This window comes from Rhagoletis pomonella, unplaced genomic scaffold, assembly GCF_013731165.1.
Source record: "Rhagoletis pomonella isolate Grant_MI unplaced genomic scaffold, Rhpom_1.0 Rhpom_scaffold_00005, whole genome shotgun sequence".
NCBI lineage: Eukaryota > Metazoa > Arthropoda > Insecta > Diptera > Tephritidae > Rhagoletis > Rhagoletis pomonella.
Genome location: NW_023458559.1, coordinates 56,899,681 through 56,923,088, shown reverse-complemented (window position 1 = coordinate 56,923,088; position 23,408 = coordinate 56,899,681). Strand labels below are relative to the sequence as shown.

Sequence of the window (23,408 nt, the reverse complement as noted above, 5' to 3'; positions counted from 1 at the left end):
AATGGGGAAGCAATTGACTGCCAATCAGAAACCTACATCACTATAAATTTTTTTTAGTTTTTTATTTTATAAGTTTTTAATGGTTAGAAAAACTAGTTGGCGAAAATGTGTGTTTTCAAAACAAAAAATTTTTAGTGAATTGATAAAGAAGATACCCCTTATGCGAATGTAGAATTCTTGGCGTTCGAAATTATAATTTTTGCAATTTGAAATAGTCATATACAATTTTCGAGACATCCGACGTGTTGGAGGTTTCACTAGTTTAGGAAATTACCGCAAGAATAAAATATATTAAATTTAGAATTTTATTGTAATCTCTTTCAATAATTTCCCAGCCAAATATTACCTCAATGATTTAAAAAGTAATTTAGTTATTAGTAGAATTATTTGTCCTCAATTTCGAAGAACAAAAAACTTTGTGTAAAAGTGCTATATTTGTAGACTAATAACACCGTGCGACAAAAAACAAAAAATTTCTTGGAGCAAAGTTGCAATTCATTGAGATTTTGCTTTAAATATTATATAAATATTTTTTGGCTAAGCTTGTTGCTTTTTCCTGCTTTCTACGCACTTCTTTTTAGATATACTATTTTTTTTTAAACAAATCAAACACAGAAGTACACTGAGGGAGAAAAATATTAAAATAAAATAGAAACGTAATTGATCTTACTATAAACGTCAACGAAAGTACTGTATATTGGTAAATATTCAATTCAATTACGCTAAATTCTATAGTTCCAAACCAGTTCTAAAATCGACAGACGAAAGAAAAAACTATCATGATCTTTCAATCTTTTTGGTTCTTCCGTGTATGCGATTTTAAGTTATTTTGAAAGAAATGTGTTTTCAATTTAAAATTAAATTTGTTTGAATGATTGCAAGAAATGTACGTTTACATACCTTTGGCTGTAGCTGAATTTGCAGAGGTGCTCACTGTTATTGCTTAGCTTCAAGACGGTCCTAAGATTTTAAAGTGTTAACACAAATTTTGGTTTTGCATTACCAAGCTATGAAAAAACATCTGCGAAGTGCAGAATAGAAGTGCATTTGAACCAAAAAGACGCCAAACACATATCTATGTAAAGTAAACAAGCCCCCGCTGCATCCCGTTTTCTATAGTTCCGAACCAGTTCTTAATTCGTTACTTTAGATATAGACTTCTAGTGAAAAAACTGAAAAAAGTAATTTTTTTGAAAGTACCAATTTTCGGGGATTTTGGACTGGTGGAGGATCTAGTTACTATCGGACTAGTTTGTTTTTGGCGATAAAGACCTAGTACGGAACTAGAAATTTGATTCACTAGTCCGCGGTTTCCCTGCAGGGTATGTACACTTACATATATATACTCAGATGTGAACAGTCAAATACGTGCGTAATAATTTTTTGTATGAAAATATTATTTTTAAATACGAACATTTTGAAACGATAATCAAATATAAAGTATTAACTTTTACTATGCATTATTTCCCTCAGTGTAAATATGTTGTTACTATATTGAATATATACACATTAGACCGGGTCGGTTGCCAAACGAAAGCGTTAAGTTTGTGATTTATCGCCTTTAGTTTGGACGCTTACTTGACAGGCATTTGGCATCACGAAAGTTGTTGCCCTTGTCTAGCTTAAAACAATCAAAATCATACATATGTATGTATGAGGAAAAAGAACTTTCAGAAAATATGCATACATCTCTTAAGGATCACTTATTAAAATTTGCAATTTTATAACCGAAATCCAAAATGAGCTTAAATAGTAATGAAGTACTCAAAAATACATTTTCAGTTATACACTCCCAGTCATTTGAACAGCACACCCTTTTGATACTCATTATGTACAGTTTCCTTTTGTTTGTTTAATATTTCTTAACTTTTTATAAAAATTTAGCATATTCTAGGTGTAAATCCGATTTTAAAATTGTATACAAATATAAAAAACATGTCAACAAGTGATGTATTAGGATAGCACCTGTTAGACCTGTTAATAATATTCAATTTTAGTATAATAAAGTGGATGTTTCAAGTGACTACGAAATACCGTTGATTTTTGCATTTTTTTTTTTTTGTTGACGGTGCTGCGCACTTTCATTTCTAATAAGCTTTACAAACAATTTTTTACGATCCAGTCTAATGTATTTATGTAGGTATACTTGCATATATCACTGAATATCACATGTGGCAATTTATGGTTTAATTTTTTTTCACCTCTTTTCGTAAGTATGTATGTATGTGAATCCTATTTGAGAAGTATGTATATACATATGTAGTATATGCTAATATACACTTAAATACTTGTTGACCCTCTACTCAACAGCGCGCTGACTTAGGCTTTCTGCACATTGGTCGTCCAATCATAGTTGCTTCATCGTCACAACCATGATGCAACGATTACATGACGACTACACTTTCGCACACTCGGTCGTGATATTTCAATTCATTTGGCGTCTAAAAATTCACTTGGAGCAGGTATTTTCTGTTTTTTTTTGGTTGACATTTTCGCGAAATATTTACAAAAACCTGCAATTTTTAAAATATAGACTGTGCTGCAACATTTCTAGACATCATTTTCCAGTAATATCTCTTCTTTTCATTTCCTGGAATGTGTTTTGTGTATGCACACAGACACTTAATACAATTCCGTCATATTTTATAGTTAAAACGCTCACGTTTATTAAATTTTAATGCAATTATCCACTTTTTAATAATTTCCACAGATTTTATGCAAAAAATACTAATTTTTATACAATTTTAATGCAACTATTAACTTGTTCAATAATTTTTCCCCATAAAATATAAACAAACAATGCGTGCACAACGATTAGAAAACGACAGTGCCGTACTTATCCGTTTCTGCATCTTCTACGATATGCCGATAACTAGCCGATAACGACAAGTGTGCAGATCTCCTTTGAAATGCAAATGCTCGGCTCAAAATTTCAGGGCGAGACGATAACGCAACTATGATTGGACGACAAGTGTGCAGATAGCCTTACAGATTAAAGGCGATGCTCAAAGCATAACTTTAACACGAATGTTTATTTAATTTTAAAGCTCATAGTGTGCTCATGCTTTTGAAATTTGCTGATGCTGATGAAATTTAGCATCGATATGTTAATATTGAATTTCGACTAATAAAAGTGTGCTGGCGAGAGCAAATTTTTTGCAACTCTATTTACATGGAAATGTATGTACATGTGTATTGATTTTCATAACAAGCAAACGAATAAGTGGCAAAAGCGCAAAAAATTATGAATGAAAAATGTAAAAAAAAACGTGCAGAAAAGTATACGAATCTTAATTTTAACAGATGGTTTGTTGAAAACCAAAAATTTAGACGTGGCTAATTATTCTCTCTCTTTTTGCGTTAAGCAAGTGTTTGCAAAAAGCAGCAAGGTTCCATTTCTATTTTGAAATGTATTTTGGCAAATATGAAGCAAAAAAATTAGCAACAAAAATTAGTTGTTGACTTGTCTCGTTTGTAATTGAACGTTAATTATTTTGGACAATTGACAACACGCGTACAACAAATATTGATTGCATAATAGCAGTAGCGTGGATAGGGAACGGGGGTGCCATGGATAATGGTCTCCTATGACAGCCGATAATAAAGAATTATTCAATTGATTAGAAAAGATTTTGCCGACATATGCAACTGAAGCGCTGACATATAGTTTCATAAAGTTTTCGATACCAAAAATCCCTACAGATATTTGCTTGAAATTTAACATGATATACATACATACCTTCGGATATCCTTATCTAAACTATTCATAGAGTATCCCTTAAGATACTACTTTTTATAAATTACGTTATATAGTATCCCTTCTGAAGCTGCTAGAAAATATCTACATACATACATACACACATGTACAAAATTAAGAAACAACAAAATATTCAACTTTCTAGCCGAGAAGAAAGTCTATCTGTAGTTAAATATAAGATTTTAATACTTATTGTTTATTTAATATTTTAAGGATGCAATAAATACAAATGAACTAAAAAATAATCTTTATAATCAATCCCCTTATTTCCTACTAAATAAAAAATATAACCGCATAAGCTGATAACCAGGTAACCTCATTGTTATTTGTGATAAAAAAGGGATACGTATTTTTTATTTTGAAAAACAGTTTTTTTTTTTTATTTTCGTGACTTTACGTGTCATGTGTTTTTACATGTAATCACTCTGATATATTTTTGGGCAACATTCGCTTAATTACATACCTGTCTTGGACAGTTAGAATGAGCCTAGTGTTCGAACAAAGACTACTACAATTAAAACGTTGATACTGAACGATTTACGCCTTATCATGAGTTAGAACTTGTTACCAGGACGTTTCTGGGGTTGCTGATTACGCATCTAATGTCAGTTTTTCAAAATGGAAAATGCCGGTACCAATATGGCGATACATTTTTTTTTAATTATTGGATTTGCTCTAAACTCGGCACTCGGGAGTTTTTGAGGGCATTGATTACGAATCTGTAGTAAATTTTTTTTAATTCAAAATGACGGATCCCCAGTATGGCGATCAATTTCTTAAAAAATAACTAAAATAAAAATGCTGATGCTGAACGTTTTAGGCATTGTCATGGGTTGAAACTCTTTCCCAATGGTTTTCTGGTTAAATTAAAAATGGCGGATCCAATATGGCGATCAATTAAAAAAATGAATGAATTTGTTTGAAACTCGGATGCGCCATTTTGAATTTTGAAAATCTGACAAGAGATTCGTAATCAGAATCCCCAGAAGCCCACAGGTAACGGTTTTCAATCCATGTCAATGCTTAAAACGTTCTGTATCAACGTTTTAATTTTAGTAATTTTTTTAAGTATTTGAAAGCCATATTGGATCCGCCATTTTGAATTTTAAAAATTGACTTCAGATTCGTAATTAGCGATCGAAAAAACTCCCGAGTACCAAGTTTCGATCAAATCCAATAGTTTTTTTTATGTATAGCCATTTTGGATCCGGCATTTTGAATTTTGAAAGAAATGACTTCAGATTTTTATTTAGCAACTCCAGAAACCCCCTGGTAACAAGTTCCAGTTATGACAATACGTAAATAGTTCAGTATCAACGTTTTCATTTTAGCAGCCTCTTTTCGAAAACATATATTTGCGAACATCAGAGTTTTTATAAAAAACCGACCAGCGTGAACTCTAAAGACACGTTTTTTTTTTTTTTTAAATACTTATATCTTTTTTTATCACAAATAATAGTAATTTGAGGTAGCGTTTATGAATCTCAAAAAAACAATTATTTTTTTTGAACCCCTCTAGTATACATACATATCAACATACATATTTACAAGTATTTTTTAATGAAAAAAACAAAACCGACTTCAATTCTCATATACAAATTTTGAAATACCGTTAATTTCTTCATGATCCAATGATCTGATGTAAACTAAATCAGTATGGGACCTCCTTTGAGGTACCACCTTTCTGATTATCGAAATCTGTTCACGTGGTCCAAAGTTATGCGGTAACATATGTACATAAAAAGAGTCCTCGTCCTTTTTTTGAAGTCGGTTAAAAAACAAGAAATATGATTTAAATTCACCTAATTCGAAAGTGAAGTGCCTTGTGTTATTTTATATCTCTCTATTTTATATTTCTCTATCGCTGATAAACAGGAATTTTTATGGTTATAATTTCTTTATGGGATTCCTTTCAACACTGACTGTATTGTTATCAGGAAACTCAGATGACTAATATGTACATATGTATGTATGTATGCATGTCCATACATACTTAAGATATGGCCAGTTATCTGTGAACTATGAAAAACGAAATCAATATTTATACTTCATTAATCCTCTTGTTTAGCACTTTGCATTATATGTAAACAAGTACATATGTACATATGTATGCATACCTACGCAGTGGGAGTTACGCTACGGGTCTACGTGACTACTATGTTATGTAGCCACTCCCATAAAAGCAGAGTAATCAAAGGAATTTAGTAGTTACATATTTACTGTATTGCTACTGTACTTGCAACTTCATATCAGCTCTGAGAGATTTATTTTTTATTTAAAAAACCAACGTTGAAGGTATTTTCCTACTTTTTCATCGATCATTAGTAAGTACAGTAGTCGCCCGGCATTACGAATTTTCGGAATAACGAATCATCAAAATTATATCATTGGTGTTTCGAAGTATATTGAGAACGCTAAGGAATTTTAGTATTCCATATATATAGTTAATGTTGATTGTATTTTTGTTTTCCAGTTCGCGTTTTTTGCTAAAACAAGCCTTTCACTAAGTGTTGGTGTTCATCTGCATAAAATAATTTGTTTTGATATCAAGCGAATTAAAGATTTTTTCTCTTAAAAATAAATAAAATACTCGAGTTTTGTTGTCGTTGAATTAAAGAAATAGTTTCTTTAACATATTAATGCAATGAGTTATTTAATTGAAAAGATGGTGGTATTATAGGTGAAAAAATGACTCGGTTTATCGCATTTTTCGATTTTCGTTATATTGGACGGCCGCTGTGCTCTAATGCGATCAGAAGTATAAAACGCAACAGTGCCATTAACAGAGTACCCACAGAATTTACCGGACGGCCACCGCTGAGCAACATAACATTGTTATGTGATTGAATTGCATCTGTCTCCGTTAAAATTACTACCCTGCAGGGAAAACGCGGACTAGTGAATCAAATTTCTAGTTCCGTACTAGGTCTTTATCGCCAAAAAGGAACTAGTCCGATATGAACTAGATCCCCACCAGTCCAAAATCGGCGAAAAGTGGTACTTTTAAAACACTAATTTTTTCAGTTTTTTTTTACTAGAAATCGATATCTGAAGTGACGAATTTAGAAATGGTTCGGAACTATAGAAAAAGGGATGCAGAACTAACTAGATCTTATTTGTCGAATTTAGAACAAGTTCGGAACTATCGAATAAGCGATGCAGCGGGGGGCTTGTTTACTTTACATATATATGTGTTCGGCGGCCTTTTCGTTCAAATACGCTTCTATTCTGCGCTTCGCAGATGCTTTTTCATAGCTTGGTAATACAGAACTAAAATTTGTGTTAACATTTCAACATCTTGGGACCGTCTGGAATCTAAGAAATAACAGCGAGCACCTCTGCAAACTCAGCTACAGCTAAAGGTATGTAAACGTACATTTCTTGCAATCATTCAAACAAAATTTTATTTCAAATCGAAAACACATTTCGGCCAAAATAACTGAAAATCGCACACACGGAAGAACCAAAAAGATTGAAAAATCATTATACTTTTTTCTCTCGTCTGTCGATTTCAGAACTGGTACGGAACTATAGAATTTAGGACTAGTTCGGAACTTGACACTTCCTAGGGCATCGCCATGTTAAATTCGCCAGTTGCTTGCATGCAAACGAGATTTAGCTCGAACCAGTACTGGGTATAAATGTTCTAGAAGCGCACCAGTTAAGAACTAGAGATTTTCCCCACAGGGTATATACATACATACATACATATGTCTCTACGCACCTCATCTATGTAAGCTGTAAATGGACACGCACTAATGCCGTGCCGGCAGCTCATTAGTCTGCTCCAATAATTTAAAATTTAAATGCGTTTTAAGACATAAAATTAATACAGGAAATCCTTGCAAGACTACATGCAATCAAATAACTAACACAAGCACTTGCCTAATTTCCCTGATTAATTTATCAAACAACTGATAAAGTTAGCAAACGCGAGTCTAGCAATTGCGTACTTTGCTATTGTTAGCAAAAACTAAAAAAACAAATCGTTTATTGAAAGTGAAATTAACAAGTTTGTATCGATGCAAGTGCGAAGAGAAAGCACAAACAAGTTTGATAGTAAACGTATAGCGGCGAGTACTACTTGAGGATATATATACTACATATGCACATATCTATAGCGCAAGAAGGATTTAAATTATGTGCAATGCTTCTGGCGCTAAGTGGTACATATCTACATTAGGGTGCTCGAAAAAATTTTTTACGCGCACTTTTAATGCTCTCTCCCCCTAGGGTTGTTCTATATAGAAAAAAATTACACACCTATTTTTTAATTTGGAATAAAAAAATATTTAGAGGTCGCTCAAAGCGCTCAAAGTTTTCCATATATTTTATATGGGCAAAACTACTTTTTGTAGAAATGGTATAGAATTCTTGAAAATCAATATGTATTTTTCGGTCGGAAAAATCTGGTTCTCTTCAGGAGACTCCCAATAATAATACTCAATTGTTTATTTAACCATTTTTTAATACTAAAGATTTTTTATTGGTCCCCCATTGCATTTTATGGGGGTTTTGGCGGACCTATAAAATATAGTTAAATGGCTAAATAAACAATTTAGTATTATTATTGGAAGTCTCCTGGAGGAACCAGAGTTTTCTGATCGAAAAATATTGATTTTCAAGAATTCTACACCATTTCTACGAAACGTGGAAAACTTTGAGCGCTGTGATTTCATAATAAAAAATAGGGGTACCTTTTTTTTAAATAGAACAATTGTAGGGGTGAGAGCATAAAAAATTCCGACTTTACTTTTTCCCCACTTGCATTTTTGGACTACCCTAATGTACATGTATGCATGTAAACACAGCTGGTTTTGGAGAAAAACTGTTTATAATTCATTGCACCTTTGCGCGGACTGTTCCTTTAACAAATTACTGTAATTAAACTTGACTTAATATCGAATATTTTTTATTTTTACCACAGAAATGCTTATCGAATTATAGGATTTTTTCGCTATCAGTGTATGGAATATGTACTAATATTAACTCGCCACACTTTTTAGTTGTTTTTTTTTTATAAAAATTTTTTCGTTCGGAATTTAGTTAAGCTTAAGAGCTCATTAGGGAATTGTTTCTTGGAAACATGTGAGACTTTTTTTGTAAATAGGGCCGCACAGTGTTCGGAGAAGCCATGTTTTACGTGATTGATTAGAAGGGCTGTTACGATTATAATAAAACTGCGGAATTGTGGTATGGTTGTAATGCTAAATCCGAATACATATGCTTTAAAACTTATAGTTTGACAGTAGAGAGCTGTCAAATCAACTGCCAATTTCTCTAAAACAGACGTAAGCGACATTTTTTTTTAAATTCTATTTTTGACGCAGAAATGCATCTAGATGTTTTACAAATATTTCTGCATTAAAAAGAAAATTTTGAAAAAAATCTCGCTTATGTTTCTTTGGCAGCTAGGGCTCTATATGTATTACTATTACTTGGGCATTTTCGAAAACCATTACAACATATTGTACGTTTAATAATAAATATACAGAATTATTTCAAAATTTCAATTTTGTGGGTAAACGCTATCAAAGTTTGAACAATTCATACAGCTGGTATACCAAAAGACAGTTAGAAAGACACATATTGACATTGGGAAGTTTAGTCAACTATTAGGTTTAACATATTCTTCTTATGAAGCTTATTAATTTTATGATGAAATCTCCAAAAACGTAAATTTTGAATTACATCTCGATATTGTTAAATGTGCGATATATACATAGATATCTGAAAACTTTGCAATTTGAAATGTGGTCCATATTAACTCTTCTAGGCCACAAAAGTATGTATTAATCATATGTATGTATGTATGTATGTATGTATGCATATTTTTTACACACTGCCTTCTCCCCTCTCACGACATTATCAATCAAAGTGACAACACATCATGGCGCTACATTTCCATAGTTTCTAAATCAGGCAAGCCGGCGACTAGACCGGCTGGAGGTTGCTAGTAAGTCAAACTAGCCGCCTGTTAGCACGCCTCAGACGCGTGTCTTATCTATTGTGTATTTATGTTTGCATGCATGTAACTAATCGTAATTATTTGTACATACAAATTTATCTATGTATGTATTTTTTATTACAACTTGTGACTTTACGGGTTCAAGTGGGTGAGATTATTAATTAGTGATTAAACACTTACTATAAATATACTCAGTTACATACATTTTTTAAGTTGCCATGATCTCTTTTCGAGGTAAACAGCACTAGGAAAGCGATATGTAAAGGATGTTTTCGGCGGGATTCTTTTTGTATTAGTTATTATGTGAAACGGTGATTAGAAACAGTTAAAAATGGAATAGAATCATTTTTGCGGTTGGCAACAATTTTTGACTGTCTTTCTAATATGTTTAATGTTGTAATACTACTAATGTGCCCATAACATATTTATTCCTTTCTTTAAATAAAATTTAACAGAGGATGTCTACATGAAGCTGTAAGGTTACAGCGTATTGCAAAGTCTGCATGTTAATAGTAAATTTTACAGTGGATGATGATTATGAGCAGTAATCTTAGTGTTACATAACTACAGTTTTGATTATTTTAAAATGTTTCTCATGTTCTTATAAGTGTGTACATTAGGGTGGTTCAAAATAAGTAAAGTCGGAATTTTAATGCTCTCACTCTCTAGGATTGTTCTATATGGAAAAAGTATACCCCTATTTTTTATTTTGAAATCAAAAAATACTTAGAATCGCTCAAAGCGATCAAACTTTTTCATGTATTTTGTATGGGTAAAAAACAACTTTTCGTGGAAATGGTATGGAATTCTTGAAAATCATTATTTTTCGATCGGAAAACTCTGATCCTCTTCAGGGGACTTCCACGAACAATATCCAATTATTTATTTAACCATTTTTTAATAATGAAGGTTTTTTATTTCTCCCCACATTGCATTTTCTAGGGGTTTTGGCGGTCCTATAAAATATAGTTACTAAGAAAAAATTGTAAAAAAAATAATTGGGTTTTATTATTGGGAATCTGGTGAAGAGAAACAGAGTCTTCCGATCGAAAAATATTGATTTTCAAGAATTGCATACCGTTTCCACGAAAAGTTCTTTTTTCCCCATACAAAATACATGAAAAACTTTGAGCACTTTAGCTACCTCTAAATATTTTTTGATATAGGGCTATACTTTTTTCGATATAGAACAGTCCTAGGGGGTGAGAGCATAAAAATTCCGACTTTACTTTTTTACATGCATTTTTGGACAACCCTAGTGTACATATCTACATATTACCTACATAATTCAAAAATTTTCTGTCCTTAATAGTTATTTTTAAGGCAGCCAGCTGTCTCATGACCTATGCTCAAATAAGTATACTCATCAAAACTTGTTGGCTGGGGGATGGGCTATTCTCGCAGGTGATTAGGGATTCATATGCCCAAGGCATATATAGCATATGTAGTGGTTTGAAGACATTTTTAATTTAATTTAAGAAATAGGTACTTTAGCATGTATCTGCCAATTGAGAGCAAAAGCTATGATCTTGACTGGCCATGACTTCCATTAGTGTCAAGAGCAGCTGTCGCGGTATCAAAAAAAAAACAGCCAGCAACAAAAGTAACAAATAATACAGAATAAGTGTAGTTGACACTGCTTGGTTGTTGACAAAAGCGTAGAAAAATAGAAAAAAAATAAAATAAAAATATATATTCCAACCTATTTATAGATTTCTTAGCTTCTGCGGAGGTGCTTTGTTTGTGTGTAGAAAAAAGCAAAGAAATCTGCGTGAAATTCCAAATCTTATAGCTCTAGAAATTTGTGTGTGGTGCGCGCACTCGGCAACAAAAGAAACACAATAATTACGGTAACCACCGATTTTGGCGGAACAGTACCGATTTCGAGAAAATTGTCTCGCTGAATATTTCTTAAACGTTGGGGCGTATAAGTGTCCCGTTTTTTTTTATATTCGTATCGATAAAATCCCGATTTTCAGTGTTTTCCTGTACTCTGGTCCAAAACCCATTTTTCGGACAAACGTGACAACACTTTCGTTATCACGAAGAACATAGAATATAAAAGAGCCATAAACATAGACAGCATTCATATTTTCTATGATCTTCGGTTACGTTTTATTCTGTCGAACTGGTACTCTCGCTATATTGCAGTCTATCATTCTTGTTTCAACCTTTTTAAGGTTTTTAAATTATTTGTTATTGTTTTTTTTTTAATGAAACCATTCTATCTTGAATTTAGTGAAACTATAAAAAATAATACTATGTAATTCCCTCAAAAAATTCATGGATATGAAAAATAGAAGCTGTAGATATATTGTGTATATACAGTTGTGCGATCATTTTTCTAGTTTTTTCCTCCATGTTTTGCTTTAAATAAAACTATATTAAAAACAAAACTGTTCGGATTCGATGCTTTAGAAATGTCCCGCTTTTTTTCCACAGAAATCTGGTTACCGTAACAATGATCCACTTATAATAAAGATGGAGTTAAACTTTATTGCAGCTCAGTGATTAGTGCGTGCAACTCAGTGTGCTTTTGTAGATTTTTATGTTGATTTATGGTGCATGCCGATTATATTATGGACCAAAAACGGACAGATAGCCAATTTAGCAGCACATGTCCACGACTGAAAACCTATTCTGATCTAAATCATTCAATAAACCGTTTTTAGTTCCATTCGACAATGTGGTTTTACCTATTTGACTACAAATGCCATTGAATTTTACATAGTGAAAACCAACCTTAACTTTCGCCACTAACTTTTTTGACCTCAAAATTCTACCCTCAACGTCAACAAAGAATTTTGCTTCAAAATAAAATTATTTAATGGATTTTTCACGCTTGTTATACTTTGAATGCAATAAATGATTGTAATAGCAATTGTTAGTGCAAAAAAAAATCATTATCATTATTTCTTCGGGATTAATGCATTTAAATTTTCATTTCAATTAAATTTAAAAAATTAATGCATTAATTTTTTACATGAACATTAAAATGCTATGCATTAAAAAATTAATGTATTTTTCACAACTCTGGTTTTTAATAAAAAAAAAGAAAAAAATAAATAAAAAAAGGAAAAAATAATAATAATAAAGCAAAGGAGTTAGGAAACAAAATCAAATAAAATAAACTTAAATAAAAATTAAATGAAATAAAAAATAAAAGAAAAAAATTGTTAAATAAAATGAAAAATTAAGAAATAATAAAAAATAAAACAAAAAAAAAAATAAAATAAAACAGTTAAAAAACACACAAAACAAAATAGAATAAACTATAAATAAAAATTAAATTAAATAAAAAATAAATGAAAACAATGTGTTTAACAAAATATAAGATAAAAATCAAAAAGAAAATAAAAAACAAAACACAATAAATAGTGTAATAAAATATAGTAAGGAAACAAAAAATTAAAAAAAAAAATTGTTGAAAGATAAATAATAATAAGTAAAATGAATAAAAGAATAAAATATACTAAGCAAAAAAAAAACAATTTAAATAGAGTAAACTAAAATAAACTTTAAATTAAAAAAAAGTTAAAAAATAAAAGAATCAAAGAATAAAAAAAAGACAATACAAAATAAAATAAACTAAGAAAAAAAAAAACAAATTAAAAAGAATAAACTAAAATAAAACAATACATGCATAGAAAGCCAATAAAAACTCTAAGTGGTCACTTATTTTTTTTTGTAGCCAATTAATGCACTGTGGCGTTGCTGCCACAAAGTTGTTATCGGGTTAAATTTGTTATTGAGATGAAAATATTGTATCAATTCGCTCAGGTTCGTCTACGTATATACCTACATATGTATTTGTTTTTGGATAATATTATGTACCTTTGCATTTGATTGTTCGAACTGATCCTCAGATCGCCCTTCAAATAATTATGATAAGGCATTTGTAAACAGCTGACAAAATGTAAAATCGGTTTCAAAATACTTTACAAGATTCTTTGAATTTAAAGATATTTGTTTTAGGATAATAAATTCCAATCGGTTTTTTTTTTTCAAATAATTTGTATTCTTTTTTCACTTCAGTCTTTTTAATAGCATATTTTCTTATAAAGCCAAAGATAGCTGGATTTTTGCAATATTTCTTATATCATGAAAATTTCAACCACGATAATTTTTGTATATTTTTTTATAGAATAGTTTTATGTTTGCAATCTTTCATTCATGGCTTTCAAGGCTTACAATCACCGGTCTAAATAAGCACAAAATTATTAGGCACAACACGTATTACTTTCGCCAATTATTTCACCAAAAATGCATTTTGAAGGCACTTTTTACACACATTTTCAATAGCTTTCACTGCATTTAGGATAACATAATCCTGTTTCGAGCAGAACTTTCTTCCTACACATTAGCCTAGCCGCCTTACGTTACATACAAAAATATTTCAACGTTCGCACTTCGATCACTCACCAATGATTGTTCATGTAGTCCGATAGGAAACTGACTGGTGGGCTATGGCTAAAGATGGGTGGACTATGTGAAATCATGTTGTCGGCTGCTGCTTTAATTATGATTGCTGCCTTATTGGCTGTTGTTGTTGTTGTTGCAACTGGCGTTGTTTGGTGCGGATTATTACGGACTGTCTGTCGCCTGCTGATATGATAAGCCTAACGGCAAACGACAACGACGCAGACGCTGACGCGGGCGCTGCTGCTGCTGAAGTTTGTTGCTTTCTCTTCTTCTCCACTAAATCGACTCGACGGTCAGCTGTTTTTTATAGTGCGCGGTTGATTGGCTGGACTAGCTAATATAATAATATGTAGCAGTAATGTGTTATCACTTTAGTAATTGCTAGTGCGTTCCTCGCTAGTTTGCATAGTTGTGTGCTGCAAGTGAAAAAAAAAAATATATAAAAATAAATCATTAAGGAGTCTTTTAAATGATAATGGACTTGAATAAAATAAATAATACTATGCATAAAATGTATTGGAAAAAATATTACTATAAAATTTGTCCTCTTATCAGTTGATCCTCATTAGAGAATAGCTACTTGATTTCAGGCCTACGCGTACAATTTCATGTTGAATGTAACGCCGTAAAGTGGCGTTAACAAATATTACACGCAAATGCAATATTTATTTTGTTATGCCTCTGATAATTTTTTGCACTTAATTAAGTGTAACAACAAAATTTTTGTAAACACTTTGAGATATTCTATTAATGAGAATCTTGCTTGGACGAATAACTGGCGGAACGTGTCGCCCAGCAGGTTTTGGTTTCACGCTTGTTGAGATGTGTAATTAGCATAAAGCCTAATTTTACTTTTACTTTCTGTCTATTTGAGTTTTTAAATAAATAGTCGTTTGTGTTTTGTTTTACGTTTCTCTACTCTGCACTTGAGAAATGTAAGCTTATTAGCTTGCGTGCTTTTAGATTGGAATGCGTGACGTTCCGCTTTGCTTGAAGTTTTTGACGAGCTTGCAGCTCAGTGAAGGAAAAGTAGGCACAATAGTGCCATTTTTGGTACTTTCATTCACAAGGGTACTTTTCAAGGGCACAATTCATTCAGTTTTGGGCTCTGGATACACGGTTTTGTACTTTAAACGGCGATATATTACTCATAGATTCTAAAAGTGAAAATTAAGATCACTTAAAAATTAAAATAAGGGCCGTTATATAAAATTAATAAAAATTATTCAATGTAAAGAATAGTAAAAACTGGTCAAAATGTCGCACTGCTATTATTTCGCACATATGTGTATGTTTTCCCCTTCGTAATTGGAATATTGTGTTACTTTAACATGATTTTACTCTAATAATTCAATGAAGTACATTAAAAATAGATATTATTTCTAAAAATATATGTAGTTCTTTGAAAGCCTTAGAAGAAAGCAATTTCAATTTTATGGCACTTTCATCTCCTTTTTGGCACTATTTTTGCAGTCCATTAGGCACATTTTGAAATTTTGGAATTCCACCCCTGTTGCAGATTTGAAGCCACTTTCTTCGCTTTCTGGAGTGTTTTTTTTTGTGATTTTAAAATTATCTACTCTAACTGTAATTAAAACTCGAAGATACTTTTCATAGAAATCATGATAGTTCAGTCCATTTTTCGATACATTCGAGCCTTTCGGGGCTTTTTCAAGTTTATGGGAATACCCCTTTATCCATTTTCTAGTAACTTTAGCAGAATATTTATTTAACTCTTTCTACAATTAAAGACTAAAATTCTACCACCACAATTGGCAAGTGTTAAGAAAATAAATAAGAGCAGAAGAACTCAAACTATAAGGGAAGAAAAATAACTCAACGCCCAAAAACCCGTTTGTTTTCAGGCCAATTTGATGAAAGCACCGCTATCCTTCAAAATTAAAAAACTAAGAAGCAGCGGACCGATTTTGGTAAAAATCGCATACCACCAAAGAGTCATAGGACAGAAAGATATGAACGTCAATGAAAGAGACAGCGGTATAGCGGAGGACAGTGTGCAAACAGAGGTATGTAGTACTAATATCTCTAAACGAACTGCTCAAGTTCGCTTAAGTATATTTTTTTGATAGCTTTGAAACAGATTCTGGATATTAAAAACTATAGTCTTCTTTCTTCCTGTAACCACCTAAGAGCTTTTAGCCGAGTCCAAAGCAGTAAGCCAGTCATTTCTCTTTTGTGCCAACTGACGCCAATTGGAAATGCCAAGCCCTTCTCCATCTGGTCTTTCCAAGGCAGAGAAGGCCTTAATCTATTCGAACGACATAGCCAAGCCATTCCTCCGTACTATACACCAGCGCAGGCATGATGAATGACTTATGGAGCGTGGTTTTCGTACGTCGAGAGAGGACTTTACTCCTAAATTGCCGACTCAGTCCAAAGTAGCACTTGTTGGCAAGAGTGATTCTGCGTTGGATTTCGATGGTGACATTATTATCGGTGTTAATGCTGGTTCCCAAGTAAACGAAATTCTAATTCTCTACTTTCTCGAAATTATAACTGTCAACAGTGACGTGAGTGCCAAGACGTGAATCCGCTGACTGTTTGTTTGATGACAGGAGATACTGCGTCTTGTTCTCCTTGACCACCAGATCCAATTGCTTTGCTTGTCTATCCAACTTGGAATAGGCAGAACAGACTTCGCGGTTCTTATTACCGATGATGGCGATGTCCATACGCCAGCAATTGCACCCTCTTGTAAAGTATTGTGCCTCAGCGGTTCAGTTCTGTGGTTATTATTATCTTATCCAATATCAGATTAAAGAAGTCACAAAAAGGGAGCCACCTTGTCAGAAACCTCGTTCGATTCCAATTAAATTCCAGTCGTCGGGCATGCGTTCAACTGACCATATTCTGCATAGGAGTTGATGCATGCACCTTATCAACTCCGGTAACATAAAACAAAAAAATGTTCCGCCGAATTGATAACCTTTTCCTTTTCTTGAAGTTGGTTAAAAAAGTTGTTCTTCAATCTACCTGAGGCCTTTATTTCAATTTCATTTTCAAAGTACTAGAAAAATATATTTTAGGAACTGGGTAGTAGCTCATAAAGGAGAAGCTTTAAGTCGCTAAAGAATGGCTTAGCAGAGCGATCATTACCTTTTTTGTTCAGTGCTTACAAGGATTCCCTGTCAGATCCAGTATAGGTAAGAGCTAGGAAAGCGACAAAGAACCTATCAATATCCTTGTTAATTTCCTGCCTGAATCTTATAAAAATCTCTTAAACATGAAGACTTTCCGCTGCCAAAAAGAATACCGACGGGAAATAACCTCGTGGGGGGAGAAAAGATGCCTGCAGGGATAGCATTGTGAACTCTTTATTTTTCACCCCTATTATGGAACCCGAATTTTCGTAATTCGTAATTCGTAGCTACGTTACGAAATTGAAAAAATCGACATGCTGCAACCCTTGCGGAAACCCGTGTAGCATTGCCGGCTATCAGTTGTTTTTCGAAGACAGCTGTATGAAGGAAAACAAAGTGGAAAGGAATTAAAAAAAGATTCATCAAGTGCTTATTTATGGTAAAATTTTTTAATTTACATATTTTGAAGGAAACGATGGATTCTATTCCATTTGCAATTATAGCAGCAGAGTAAGAGCGCACTATGGAAGTGAATTCACAAAGATATGTGGAGCTGTCGGCCGCTGTGGTGTAGTGGTAAGCAGTGCGCGCTTTCATACATGAGCACCTGGGTTCAAGCCCTGATCAAAGCAACATCGCGAAAAATATGGAAAAAGGTTTTTTCTTAACAGCGGTCGTCCCTCGGCAAGCAATGGCAAACCTCCGAGTGTATTTCTGCCATGAAAAACAGCTTTTCATAAAAATACAATCGCCGTTCGGAGTCGGCGTAAAACTGTAGGTCCCTCCGCTTTGTGTGACAACATCAAGGCGCACGCCACAAATCGGAGGAGAAGCTCGGTCAAACACTAACATATGTGTAAACGCCAATCTATGTGGAGCCGTCGGGCATAGTAACCATGGACGCATCTATGTCAGCTTCTGGTTTAATTGTTCAACCACAACCTCCTATGCCTGAAGAACTGGTTCTCAATCCAGTTAATGCAATAACAGCTACTTCCAAGCCATTGAAAACATGCACTTTGTTGGGTCCACCACCTGTTGCGCTTGCTTCTGCCTTCGGACGCGCTTAGGGATTATATCCCTTACTTAGTATAATTCTCCTTTCTGTCTTGCCGGAGAAGAGGGGCTTCCACATTTCAAAGGCATACAACATTTCTTGTGCATATAACTCCGGCTACGCCATCCACAGTATTTTTGCGCAGAACCCACATCGAGATTTAGAAGAAAGTGCATAATAAACCATTGCTCGGAAATTTGAAAAATTTATTTTAATTCAAGTTTAATCCTTTGATTACACGTGTATGTAAATGTTTTTAGATTCGGGTTATGCGTTTGGCCACAACAACCGAAAATCATTGTACAAATAACTAAACCGGACCCAAGTTTCTCGATAAGGGCAACAAAGATTATTTTTTGTTCATTTATATAAAGCAGTAGATAAAAGTATACGTATATACGAAAGCCAAATTTATCTGTTTAAATGAACACCACTCCTGCAAACACAGATCGATTTACACCTTTTATCTCGCCTCCGACACAGAATTGTTTTCGTACAAAATTACGCAAAAAAGCTATCAATTTCTAACTCGTTCGTTTTTAGGCATGCCATTGGTACGAATTTCGAAAGTTCGCAAATACGATTCGGATTTCAGCATACTATTTCTACGATTCGTAGCAAAATCCGAATGAGAAGGAATTGGGTGTTTATTTATTTATTTACGAAAATGTTTGAGAGTGGAATTTTTACTTCTGATAATATAAAACAAATATTTATTTAATTTAAAAAAATATTTAAAGCAAAATAGCTAATAAAATGAGGCTTTCGCTTTTTTTTCTTATCAACGCAAAAATTACGATTTAGAGTGCTCCATTTCATTTCTCGCATAGTCTTTGTCATCAATAAAATATTTAAACTTTTGATCTTATGAAATATTTCGGAATTCGTACAAAGCAAAGCCGCAGTCCCTCCATAATAGCTATGAAACTTCGCTGCAACCACAAGCTTCCAGCCACCAGCCTTTAGACGATCATTTGATCTTATATAAAATTGATATGAATTATATGATTATTTGATGGCAATGACCATTTTTTAAATTACGATTTTATTATTGCTCTCTGTTAAACATTTATTAATTGGAATATTTCACCATCACCACATTAGACAGATCACTCGATAACATTAAGTGCCTGCATTCAGCGCAGTTCAATAACACACAATTTAATATTTCCGCCAAATAAAAATTTCTAACGCTTGTGCTTGCTTGCTAGTGTTTATCTGTTGATTTGTTGCTAATTTGCTGGCGTTTGCTTTATCAACATAATTAAATTTTCTTGCCCGAATGCTGTGAGCATACAGCAGGCAGCTTGTTACACATACAGGTTAAATCTCATTTAAGTCATAAATTGATCGTTCACCTGTTCGATCGTTTACTGAGCCAAACAAGCGCCGCAGAGCCACATCCACATATCCACACCCATTTAGGCTTACGTGCTCGAAGCATTGATCCAGCCGATCGTTTGCACGCTCAATCGCTAAGGTCATAAGCGTGTCGTTTTAAAGTTTTACTAGCGTCGGAGCTAGTTAACCAAATTATTAGTTAGCTAGGGGTATACGCTACTTCCTCCTCACTCAGCGGCAAAATGCTTGCTCACTTTTCTCCATAAATCATTTGTAGTATGAACTTATAATAAATTTTCTGCCTGCTCAGGTAATAGTGCGAGTTTTTGTTGTGCTTGTTTCTTTTTGGCTCATTTTGTTTGTGCGGCCGTCACAGGTTGTTATTATTCATCCACAGGCAGGCGGGCTGTCGGTCGGTAAAGATCATCAGCTGTTTGAAAATGGCTTAATTATGTTTGCCTGTAGTCATGAAGTGCCCACTCAGCTGTCTTAGCTGATAATGCCACACAAAAAGCGTTTGTTTGCTTGGCAGCGTTGTTCGCGTGGCGGCTATTTATAGTTGGAGGGGCTTGCGGCTTTCAAGTGTTTGCTGGAATACCATTTTTTATGTGTACATAGTTACCTGACATATTTTTGAGTTTGTTGTTTCTAATTACATACATACAATTTTGTATAATTATAAAGTGCGGCAACGCTGCGTTTCTTTACATAGCTCAGCGCTAGTGAGTTCTCGTTCAGTCGAGGTCGTTCTTTAACTCTATGAGAATTTTACTACAGGGTATGATAATTCGCTAAAGAAATTAGTCACCGGAAAGGTGTTGACAAGATTTTTTGGAAAGACACTTTACGAATTTATAAATTTCAGAAAAACTTGGTGATTTCGCCTCTCATTTTTCAAATTTTTTATTTAGTACTACATACATATGTACGTGGCTTTACCTCGCCATCTACATATAAAGTTCAACAGCCTTGGCCGTATTTATTAAATATCTATGCGAAATTTCGAGGTTGTTTTGATTGTTTTATTTCGTTTTCTTTCGTTCTGTCATAGGTATGTACATACATTTTAATGCAGTGCTTTTTTGATATCTACCACTTTTTCTTTCTTACATACACACACGCATATGTATACACACCCTTTATTATTTACAAAAACAATTCGCAGCTGTCAACAAATAAATCAACACTGCTTTCTCGCATTTTCTATGTCACACGCGCTTATTAATTACATACATATATGTATATGTATGTACATATGTAGGTGCAATTATGTTCTGAAAATAAATTTGTTTCATAATTCATCTAACACAAGAATATAAAAATCTACATATTTTGTAGTCACCCAAGCGATATATGTAAAACGATTTTTAGCGATCACGCTGACGCGAAGTGCTCGAAGCCACAAAAAAATCTAAATGCCAAGCGTATCGAGCTGATCGCGGTAAAACTAAGTCAATTAAATAAAAAAAAAAAAATCAATGACATTATTGAAGTGTCTTTTTTTTAGTCCTTGCCCACACTTCCATATGTTGAAGGATCTGTTTGATTTTCACACTCCAACACTCGCAAATTTTTTTCTAGCTTTACACACGTACCGTGTTTAAATCAATTTCGTTGTTTTTTTATGCTTTTGATGAGCTCTTGTAAAAATTGTATGCGCGTGCAATTTTTTGAATCTTGATTTTACTATATTTATATTTTGATCGTCGCCGATTTTTGTTTTAGGTCTAATTTTCAACCGTTTTGTTTTGATTGTTTTCAACCGTGCGCGTTGTCTGCAACAGCGTGTACGTTCGCTGCGGTGTGGAGTAGACGAATGTTTTGCTATTTTGCCGGTGACTCGCCACCAAAACTACCAAAGCCAAACGCTGAAAATCGACTCGATCGACTAATCAACCCAGCGTCCAACCAACTCAGCCGAAGCGCTGTCGAGCGACAACAATCATTGCTCACGCATATACTATACTTTGGTTATATACTCACTCAGTCGCTCTCGTTTACGTGCTGTTGCTGTAGTGCTCCTGCACCCAGAGGGCTAGCATCCAGCAGCTGGTGCTGCTATCAACCCAATCTGGTTTGCTAGGAGGCAAACGGTCATGCAAGAAGCAGGCGAACCGCACTAGGCAGGTAAGTCCACGATCACAAACGAACGCTCTAGCCGAGAATTTCAATTATATATGTACATTAGACTGCATCACCAAAAAAAGTTGCAGTTTTTCCGATGGGATTACAAAATCTATTATATTTTAAGACTTCTACAAAAATATTTCTGAAAAATATTAAGATTTTCTCACCCTTTTTATTTCTTTGCAAAAAAAACTGATTCATGTCCCAATTTTGTCTTTATCAAATACCAACACATCTTCCTCTTTCATACTTTGAATGAGCTTATTCGCAAAGAAATTAAAGGGCTGAGAAAATACCTTACCAATGATAACTCATAAGTCTAAATTTGTAATGTTTTCGCTCAGTTATTCAAGCTTTTATTAAAACAGTCTTTGAAAAAAGATCAAAAACAGCACCAAAAATCTCATTATTATGATTCCGTAGAACTTTTTTTTAAAATATTTTTATGAAATTTTTTTAAGATTAAACTGTTTGGTCATCTAAGGTGATTTTTTTCAAAAAATTTTTACTAATAAAAAATACAAAATTTTTGGAGTTATTTTCAAATCGGTCCAGCTCACGTAAATCTTAAAAATTTTCCGAGATATTTTGGTGGAAGTCTTAAAATATAATATATTTTATAATTACAGTGGAAAAACAGTACCGCTTTTTTTTTTTGTATGGGGAGTGATGCAGTCTAATGTACATACATATTTATGCTCATATCCATACGAGAAGTTACACGAGCGGTAAATGATGCACTTTATTATTGCTTGACAGTGTTTCAAGACGAAAAAATAGCGCATAAAATAATGAGTTGGTATAAAAATTTATATCGAATACCACAAACGGAACCGAACAGGAAATTTCGGACGGTCTCCGTATCTCCAATTAGAAACAAACAAGGCAGGTTCTATGCTATTCTTGGAGTACATATACTTTACTAAACAACTTTACCTCTCAAGTATACTTCTTTACTTTGCTATAATTAGGTCGAAGCCCAGAGACAAGTTTGCAAGCTTGAATTGCAGCCGAATTTTGTATACCCAGTGCCACTATCTTTGAATCAAGGCCTGTCGATATAGAAGGTGGTTTGCAGAGTACGAAAACAAACCGAACGTATCACTACCCATTCCCACAACAAGTACGAAAAGTTTGTGCTCCTTTTGTCATACTGATCCCGAGCACTAACAATACATGATACGTTTCAATTGCAGCTGAGTACAAACCAAACGAATTGTTTGTTCTTTTGCTCACTTGCAAAACAAAGGAAACCATTCACTCCTTTAATGCTGAGTAAATGAATGTTGCCTATGAAGTTAGCAGAATGGTTCAACTCCTTCAGTAGGTTTCTTTGCATTGTGTATGTGTGTGTTTATGTCTTTGGAAAATGCTACGTCCTATGATATGCACAATACTTTCGTTTTGTGTTGTGAGCACTAAAGCTGAAACTAGTCAAGAACATAAACGTACGTACGGTACGTAAATCCGAGTCAGCTGACACGATCTGTCTTACCAAAGCCCCATGTAAATGAAAACTCAACACCGCATAATGTTTCTATAGTTGTAGCCCGTAGCGCAGAATTTGCAGATGGTAAAAATGTTATAAGTTCCTATTCAAAATATGTTTAAAATATTTGAAATGTACTATTGAAT

General features: G+C 33.5%; 1 protein-coding gene and 2 long non-coding RNA genes across 3 annotated transcripts in view; 2 read left to right on the top strand and 1 right to left on the bottom strand.

The window, feature by feature from the left end:
* LOC118739292 (protein phosphatase 1 regulatory subunit 3B-like) overlaps nucleotides 1-23,408 on the top strand; it is a 337,433-nt gene that overhangs the window by 20,310 nt on the left and 293,715 nt on the right. The gene's annotated exons all lie outside the window — the stretch shown is intronic.
* LOC118739300 lies at nucleotides 14,165-21,644 on the bottom strand. The gene is made up of 3 exons (XR_004992993.1): nucleotides 21,630-21,644; nucleotides 21,242-21,571; nucleotides 14,165-14,563 (listed from the first exon to the last, which is right to left on the bottom strand). It is a non-coding gene; the product is annotated as an uncharacterized LOC118739300 (long non-coding RNA).
* LOC118739301 overlaps nucleotides 21,696-23,408 on the top strand; it is a 58,543-nt gene continuing 56,830 nt past the window's right edge. Inside the window, exon 1 of the long non-coding RNA XR_004992994.1 lies at nucleotides 21,696-21,773. This is a non-coding gene — a long non-coding RNA (uncharacterized LOC118739301). The remainder of the gene's footprint in view (nucleotides 21,774-23,408) is intronic.